This window comes from Triticum dicoccoides, chromosome 6B, assembly GCF_002162155.2.
Source record: "Triticum dicoccoides isolate Atlit2015 ecotype Zavitan chromosome 6B, WEW_v2.0, whole genome shotgun sequence".
Lineage (NCBI taxonomy): Eukaryota > Viridiplantae > Streptophyta > Magnoliopsida > Poales > Poaceae > Triticum > Triticum dicoccoides.
In genome coordinates this window covers 186,169,664-186,179,611 of record NC_041391.1, presented here as the reverse complement: position 1 = coordinate 186,179,611, position 9,948 = coordinate 186,169,664, and positions in this window count along the sequence as shown.

Genomic DNA, 9,948 nt, shown 5'->3' with positions numbered 1-9,948 from the left:
TTGGTATGTGTGGGATCTGACTATCTAGTTGTTTATCTTTAGTAGCCTCTCTTACCGGGAAATGTCTCCTAGTGTTACCGCTGAGCCATGGTAGCTTGCTACTGCTCTGGAACACCTAGGCTGGCCGGCATGTGTCCTTCTTCGTTCCTGTGTCTGTCCCTTCGGGGAAATGTCACGCTTTGAGTACCGGAGTCCTGTTAGCCCGCTACAGCCCGGTTTACCGGAGTCCTGCTAGCCCAGTGCTACAGCCCGGACCCACTTGCTGATGACCGACACGTTCGAAGCTGGGTCATGGATGCCTATCCCTGTAAGTCTGTGCCACTTTGGGTTTACGACTAGTCATGTCAGCCCGGGCTCTTTATCATATGGATGCTAGCGACACTATCATATACGTGAGCCAAAAGGCGCAAACGGTCCCGGGCAAAGGTAAGGCGACACCCGTGAGGATACCGTGCGTGAGGCCGCAAAGTGATATGAGGTGTTACCGGCTAGATCGATGTGACATCGAGTCGGGGTCCTGACAGCGTATAATCACCCTGACATGCGGGACCCACTGTCAGGTTTGACCCAGACCTGTTCCGTTGACCTGCTGACGTCACACTGACGTCAGGCTGACGCAGTAATTGGTTTTCTGGATTTAATTTAAATCAGGAAATTCCAGAATATTATTTAAACTTCAAAAATTCATAACTTTTATTCTGTAACTCCAAATTGGACAAATTATATATGAAAAATGATCAGAAAAATCCAATCTATCCATCTGTACTATTTTCATGCATGATCAAACAAGTTAAATTGATGTTTTAAGCAGAACAAGGAAAAGCACCTTAAAAGGCCATATTTGAATTTGAAATTTGAATCCTTGATTCAAATTTGCTCAAACCCTTCTGGTTTTAGTTGCATTAGCCCAACACACTCATATTGCCATGTTTCATGCATGCATCATATTGTTGCACATTGTTTGAAGATGGTTGTGTATCGGTGTCCTTTGCGACAGGTTCTGCCTCCGAGGAGTACCGTGATTACCCTAACGAAGAACCGTATCAGTGCATCGAACCATCAGGCAAGCAACCAACCATTTGATCATATCGATACAATCCCATGTTCTCGCTCCTGCTCTCTTTTACTGCATTAAGACAACGCGTTTCAAACTGCTGTGTGCTACGGTAGTTGAACCCATTTCCTCTGCATGACCTGTCATTGCCACAGTAACTAGATGAAACCCACTAGCATGTGTAGGAGTTGTTTGAGCCATATGTATGTGTTGTTCCTACCTTGCTATGCCTGCTATGCTTAGAGTCGTGTCAGGTCTGGTTCATCTGGGTGATGGGCTAGAGTGAAATGTTTATGTCGGTAATGAGAGTGGCGTGGTGAACACGATTTGGTAAAGGTATCGATGAGAGGCCATGTAGGAGTACATGGTGGGTTGTTTCATTGAAGCCGACCTTAAGCACTGAGATCTGTATGTGTGATTTAAGAATCAGCTACTACCATGCATTGGGCCCGAAACCAATGGACCCTCTCGGCTTCTTATTCACCCTAGTTCTCCGTCCAGGAGTTGCAAGTAGTTTCTGGTGTTTGTAGCCTACTGGAGGCCGTGGACAGCGCTGACCGTAGGGGTGGGCTGTGATGCGGTAGGTACGTGGCACGGTGTACCGAGTACCCGTTAGGTATCTCGGGAACCCTGTTCACATCGTTCGGGGCCGTATGGGAAACCTCGGCCGGACTCCCTGCGGATGGAACCTGGATAGGCGATAAACCTGGACTGGAGGCTTAGGTGATTAGGTAGGTCGTGGCCGACACCCACGTTGGGCTTCCGCTTGAAGGTTGCCGAGTACATGTCGTGTAAACGACGGTAAGTGGTGAGAGCGTGTATGAAGAAGTACACCCCTGCAGGGTTAACATGATCTATTCGAATAGCCGCGTCCGCGGTAAAGGACTACTTGGTTGCCTATACAGTTCATAGACAAGTAAATGGAAACTGTTAAAAGCCTCAAGATAAGTGTGAGTGCCGAGGATGGCTCTTCCGTAGGAAGACGGAGGCGGATCCTCGGTAGTGTATTGAATTGGTGAGTAGTGGACTCGTGTACGCAAAACCATTTCAAGTTGGAGTCTCGTAGGATAGTCTAGCCAAGAGTCAAAGCTGGCTTGCTGCAATAACTCCACCAACCCTTCTTGATACTAAGCATGTATGTAGGATCTGATGTAAGTCTTGCTGAGTACCTTTGTACTCATGTTGCTATAATTTACATTTTTACAGAAGACGCTGCAACCCCTTCTGATGGGTTCTATGTAGACGTTGACATCAACGAGTAGGCTAAAAGACCCAGGTGGTGACCCTGAGCTTGTGAAGGACCTTGTAGTATAGCTAGGCTTCCCAAGCCTCTTTTATTTTACTAGTTGTCTGTACTCAGACAAGTTACTTCCGCTGCTGGTTTGTATGACTGTATGACTTGTATGTTGGGTCGTGAGACCCGTACCTTTGTGTATGTTATGTATGGCTCTCTGAGCCTTAAATAAAGTACTTGTGTTGTAGAGTCATGTTGTGATGCTTCGTTGTATTTGCACATATCGAGCATATTGTGTGTATGATTGAAATGCTTGGTATGTGTGGGATCTGACTATCTAGTTGTTTATCTTTAGTAGCCTCTCTTACCGGGAAATGTCTCCTAGTGTTACCGCTGAGCCATGGTAGCTTGCTACTGCTCTGGAACACCTAGGCTGGCCGGCATGTGTCCTACTTCGTTCCTGTGTCTGTCCCTTCGGGGAAATGTCACGCTTTGAGTACCGGAGTCCTGTTAGCCCGCTACAGCCCGGTTTACCCGGAGTCCTGCTAGCCCAGTGCTACAGCCCGGACCCACTTGCTGATGACCGACACGTTCGAAGCTGGGTCATGGATGCCTGTCCCTGTAAGTCTGTGCCACTTTGGGTTTACGACTAGTCATGTCAGCCCGGGCTCTTTATCATATGGATGCTAGCGACACTATCATATACGTGAGCCAAAAGGCGCAAACGGTCCCGGGCAAAGGTAAGGCGACACCCGTGAGGATACCGTGCGTGAGGCCGCAAAGTGATATGAGGTGTTACCGGCTAGATCGATGTGACATCGAGTCCGGGTCCTGACTGCCTGTAGGTTCTCCAAGCCAAACTGGTCGATGTTGAGTCTAGAAATTCTTTAGTTATATGTAGGGGAATTGTTTGTGGGATGGAACGTAAGGCTCTTTTTACTCCTTTATCCTATGACATTCTGATCTGAGTCAGTCCATTCTTCCACCGGGGGTTAAGGAATTAGGACCTATTCTCTCTATTAGGATCACGTGTTACTAATCAGTAGTACCTTATAAGTTTGATGGATACAAGCCTAGTTCAGTTCTACTACCACATTATGTTGTTAGAATGGATTCAGAACCTTGTTATGATGATGATGAGTGTGTATGTAATCCTTTGTCAAATGTCTCAAAATCCTTCTTGAGCATTTACAGCTGTTATGCTGCCGAAATTTTGCTAGAAATTCTAATGCCCTTGCATTATGATTGTGCTTTCAGATGGCCACCCGCGACCTCAATCAAGTGGTTCGCCTGACTCGATGCCTAGATGTACCCGGCCATACTGCCAAGTTGGTCAGGGTAATGACTGAGGATGGATACCGCTGGTATCCTGAGTACACGGTCGAAGAGCAATTCCAAGACTTTAATCAAAGCCAGTATCTCTGCACTGTCAGGATATTTCCATCTTATCCTGGATCCACCGAGCCTCTTCACTGCTCTTATGGACTCGGGGTTACCATTGAGATGGCTGTGCAGGACGCCGCCTATTCCATGATGACCATTATGCGAGTCAGATCTGGTCTATTTCGGGACTCTGATTTCCGGTATATGCCAGGATCACTTCCGGGAGCACAAGGGTATCTCCAGGCTATCTATGCTGACCCCACCCAGGAGGATTCACGGACTCGCACCACTGCTGAGATGCTCGAGGATAAGGACCGTGAAAATCGGGCCTTGAGGTTAGAGCTCTTCAATACCCGTGCTGACCACTGGGCCACTTTGACTCGGTTCGCACCGGCGGTGCAAGCTGGATATTCAGATATGCACGATCTCTATCCTGTGAGATCTGCTCTGCCAGACGTGATGGTTTGGCGTGATGTAGGAGGCATCACCCCACCTCGCGGTCCCCGCAGGCCACCGTTTGTTGGTCCAAGACCTCATCCTAGCCCCTATGGTCCACAAGCTCCGTGAGATCGTCTGTTTCCGGATGATCATGTTGAGCTCCCAGGCTATGAAGGTGACTTTTACGAGGACTACTACGGATCGGTCTGAGTTAGTGGTAGTATCACTAGTTCGCACTAGCTGTGTCGTCTATCGTCCCGCGTAACTCGTGGGATATGACCTAGTTTGTACTCCTTCCGGAGGTGTAGAAAAATAATGTATAGGAGCTTGGAATGCCTCCGATGAGATGTAATCCTCTTTTCACCGTAATAGTACTTTGTTTGGTCTTGTACTAAACTCTGTATGGTGTGTATGACGATGGAATAAAAGAAGCAGTTCTGTTTTTACCATGTCATACGGATGATCATCTTGCATCTCGAGTTATTCCTTGCATTTTTATCCTATGTCGGAATTTTATCATCCTGACTAAATCATTGTCTTGTTTACCTAGGATGGTCAACACGCGCGCTAACCCTGCTTCTCAAGAGCAGGCCGAAGGCAGTGAAGCCAGGGATGTAAATCTGCCTCATCCTCCTTCACTAGCCGAGGTTATGATGGAAGCTGAGAGAAACAAGCGGGAGACCAACCGTTTGTTAGAGCGTATTGAACAGAACACGGCACACCATCAGAGGACTAACGTGGTGTCACTCAGTGATTTTATCAAATTGCATCCACCTACGTTCCACCACTCCGTCGAGCCTCTCGACGCTGATGACTGGCTTCGCAGTATCTCTCACAAACTGCGTTCCGTGCTGGTAGCGGAGGCTGACAAGGTCACCTTTGCTGCAAATCATCTTGAAGGCCCCGCCAGTCTATGGTGGGAGAATTATGGAGCTATGCGCCCGGCGGGCCATGTCACTACTTGGGCTGAATTCAGCGAGGCTTTCCGTGAACATCACATTCCGGAGGGTCTCATGGACCGTAAACGTGAAGAATTTTGCAGTTTCACCCAAGGCCGACTTTTTGTGGATGCTTACAGCAGGGAGTTTGGTAACCTCGCCCGATATGCAACCGAGGAAGTTTCTACTGACGCCAAGAAGCAAGCAAGGTTCCGTAAGGGCCTTAGTCCTGAGCTTCGCCGCGACCTCCGTCTGCATGAGTGCACATCTTTTCAGAAACTGGTCAACAAAGCCATCAGTGCTGAAACTGGTCAGACTGACTATGACGCAACACGCAAGCATGGCCGTGACATGGGTTCCTCATCCGGTGCTGGTCCTCAGAAGCGCCGCGTGTGGGTACCCAACACCGCCCTGCCACCCAGGTTCACACCGAGGCCATCTTTCCAAGCGCCTCGCCCTGTTCAACAGGCTGCACCGGCCAAGCCCTATGGGGGTCCAACCAACAATGCTCCTCCACGTACCAGTTCCGTGACTTGTTTCAAGTGTGGGGAATCTGGCCACTATATGCGTGAGTGTCCCCAGACCAACCCCAATCAATCTGCTAAAGCTGTTGGCCGTGGCAAGCCGACAGGAAAAATATTCCACGCCAAGCCGGTCACCGCTTCACGTGGCCATGTCAACTGTATCTCTGCCGAAGAAGCTCAAGAGGATCCCAACGTCGTTCTCGGTACGCTTCTTGTTAATTGCCACCCGGCATCTGTTCTTTTCGATACAGGAGCCTCTCATTCTTTTATATCTGAAAATTATGCTCGTTTCACGTCGCATTCGGTGATATGCCAACCTCTATGGTAATTCAAACTCCGGGATCCAAATGGCAAACTTCTAGAGTAAGCCATGGAAATGAAATCCAAGTCGACAGACTTGTTTTCCTCGCGTCTTTGATAGCCCTTAAATCTTCAGATATTAATATCATTTTGGGTATGGACTGGATGTCAGCTCATCAAGCCAAAATTGATTGCTTCTCTAGGACTGTTCAACTCACCCATCCTTCGGGGAAGATAGTCAATGTCTTGAACCTAATAGCCAAGCGACAATTATATTCTCTTAACGCCAGCCCTTTGCCAGACCTTGAGGACGTTCCGGTAGTCCGTGACTTCCCGGATGTCTTTCCAGAGGAATTGCCAGGTGTTCCACCTGACAGGGATGTTGAGTTCGTAATAGACCTCATTCCAGGAACCGTTCCGATTGCTAGAAGACCTTATAAGATGGCACCCCTAGAACTAGCCGAGCTTAAGAAACAACTCGATGAGTCCTTGAAAAAGGGTTTCATCCGACCTAGCTCTTCTCCGTGGGCTTGCCCCGTCCTATTCGTCAAGAAGAAGGATGGTACGGACCGGATGGTTCTAGATTACCGACCTGTCAACTTGGTCACAATCAAGAACAAATATCCGCTTCCCAGGATCAACGATCTGTATGATCAGCTCGCTGGATCCTCAGTCTTCTCCAAGATGGATTTGAGGTTGGGCTACCATCAAATCAAAATCAGAAACGGGGACATTCCTAAAACGGCCTTTGTTACTCGTTATGGTCAATACGAGTACACCGTCATGTCCTTCGGTTTAACCAACGCTCCAGCCACCTTTTCTCGGTTAATGAACTCAATCTTCATGGAGTATTTGGATAAATTCGTCGTGGTTTACCTCGATGATATACTCATCTACTCCAAGAACGAGGAAGAACATGCCGAACATCTAAGGCTAGTGTTGCAGAAACTCCGAGAGCATCGCCTTTATGCCAAATTTTCTAAATGTGAATTCTGGTTGTCAGAAGTGACCTATCTGGGTCATGTAATATCTGGTAAAGGTATTGCTGTTAACCCTGAGCGAGTTCAAGCCGTCCTTAATTGGACTCCACCTGAATCGGTCAAGCAAGTTCGGAGTTTTCTGGGCTTAGCGAGCTATAGTCGTCGCTTTGTCGAGAACTTCTCCAAAGTTGCCAAACCTCTAACCGAACTCCTCAAGAAAGATAAGAAGTTCGAATGGACTCCACAATGTGAGCACAGCTTTCAGGAACTGAAAAGACGCCTGACCTCTGCTCCCATACTGGTACCGCCCGACTTCTCCAAGGACTTTGTTATCTACTGCGACGCCTCGCGACAAGGACTAGGTTGCATTCTCATGCAAGATCGACACGTAATTGCTTACGCCTCAAGGCAATTGCACCCACATGAGGAGAATTATCCTACTCATGATCTAGAGCTTGCAGCCGTAGTCTATGCACTTAAGACCTGGCGACATTACCTCCTCGGTAATCGTTGCGAAATATTCACTGATCACCAAAGTCTGAAGTACATTTTCACCCAACCGGATCTGAATCTCAGGCAAAGACGTTGGGTTGAATTGATCACAGACTTCGACCTAGGAATAACCTACACCCCAGGGAAAGCCAACGTCATGGCTGATGCGCTAAGCCGTAAATCTTATTGTAACAACCTGATGTTACAACAAAGTCAACCGCTTCTCCATGAGGAATTTCGGAAGCTTAACCTTCACATTGTACCTCAAGGATTTCTTTCCACCTTGGTGGCAAAACCTACCCTTACGGATCAGATTATCAAAGCACAGAAGGTAGATCCGGGAATCTCCCGCATCAAGAGAAACATTCAGAAAGGAATTGCGAATTGCTTCTCCATTAATGAGCAAGGGGTCGTATACTTCGGGAATCGACTAGTGGTTCCCAAAGTGCGAAACCTGAGGCGTTTGATCCTTAAGGAAGCTAATGAATCTCCTCTCACCATTCATCCCGGTAGTACTAAGATGTATCAGGACCTACGCCAGAGGTTCTGGTGGACTAGGATGAAGAGAGAAATTGCTCAGTATATTGCTAATTGCGACGTCTGTCGTCATGTAAAAGCAGAGCATCAACGGCCTGCTGCCACCCTTCAACCCCTAGCTATTCCTGAATGGAAATGGGATAAAATTGGTATGGATTTCATTACCGGTTTTCCCAGGACCAAGAGAGGGAATAATGCTATTTTCGTCGTGGTCGATCGTCTTTCCAAAGTAGCCCATTTCTTACCTGTTCGTGAGAGTATAACCGCTAGTCAGCTGGCAGACTTATACATCTCCCGAATAGTGTCTCTCCATGGTGTTCCTTTGGAAATTAACTCGGATCGAGGAAGTCTCTTCACCTCTCTATTTTGGGAAAGTTTCCAAAATGCTATGGGAACCCGTCTCTCCTTTAGCACCGCCTTCCACCCTCAGTCGAGCGGTCAAGTGGAACGCGTCAATCAGATACTAGAAGACATGCTTCGAGCCTCGGTTATCTCATTCGGAATGGATTGGGAGAAGTGCCTTCCATTTGCCGAATTCGCTTATAACAACAGCTATCAATCTAGCTTGGGTGAAGCCCCTTTTGAAGTTCTCTATGGACGACGGTGTCGAACACCCCTTAACTGGTCAGAGACCGGGGAAAGACAATTCTTTGGCCCGGATATGATTCAGGAAGCAGAAGAACAAGTTCGTATCGTTCGTGAAAAGTTGAAAACAGCTCAATCTCGTCAAAAGAGTCAATATGACCGAAAACATAAGGCTATGACTTTCGAGGTTGACGAGAAGGCTTATCTTCGGGTCACCCCTCTGAAGGGAACCCATCGTTTCGGTATCAAAGGCAAATTGGCTCCTCGTTACATTGGACCTTTTCGCATTCTCGCCAAACGAGGAGAAGTTGCCTACCAGTTGGAACTACCTCCGCACCTCTCCAGGGTCCACGATGTCTTCCACGTTTCTCAACTCAGGCGTTGCTTCTCGGATCCTATCCGTGGAGTGGACCACGAAACGCTTGATCTCCAAGATAATCTTACATATCGAGAGTACCCCATTCGTATCCTCGATCAGGCCGAACGTACCACTCGACGTCATAATATCAAGTTTCTCAAGGTTCAATGGTCGCACCATTCTGAGGATGAAGCAACCTGGGAAAGGGAGGATCGTCTTCGACTTGAGTATCCCGCCTTCTTCCCGGAGGAACCCAAATCTCGGGATGAGATTCTTTTGAGTGGGGGTGAGTTGTCACACCCTAGCTAGTCATGCATTAGAGTGTTGCATCATGTTTACTCTTTCATCAGAAACTTGAAATGGGGATCTGTGAAACCCTCAGAATCATTTTGAAAATGACCCAAATAAAAATTTCTCCAAAAGGGTCCAAGAAAATGCTCATGTTGATCTCTGAAAATATTGGACAGAGATAAAAATCAAACCAATATTTTTAGTGGCTCATGGACATTTATTTTGGGCATTTGGAATTAATGCATAAATATTTGCCTTGGAAATATATTTCTATATATATAAATATATGTCCAAATATTATGCCAATTATAAAGGAGCTCTGGAATAATATATCTAGCCCCTGAAAAATTTGGCATAAGTTAAATAAATGATTTAATATATTATTTAAATCAGAACAAATGTCAGAAATTAGAAAATAGAAAAAAATAAAAGGGAGAAGCTTACCTGGGCTCCTCCACTGTGCAGCCCATCCAGCTGGCCGGCCCAGCCAGCAGGCGGCCCAGCCGCCTCCCTCCTCTGTCGTCTTCGTCCCGACAGAGGGAGGGGAGTGTGGCCGGCGCGCGCGCGCGCCACCGCGCCACGCCACCTCTCTCCCTGCCTGCCTGCCCTCCCCTCCTCGCCTCGATGCCCCTGGACGACGCCACGCCTCCCCCCCTGCTCTCTCTCACTCTCCCCCGGCTCTCCCCTCCTCTCCCTCGCTCTCTCTCTCACACGGCCGAACACCACCGTCGCCGCCGTTCGCCATAGCAGCCGACTCCGGCCACCCCTCGCTCCCCCGACTAGCTCAGGAGCTCCGCCTCGACCTCCTCTTCCTCCCCACCGCTCCACGGGTCT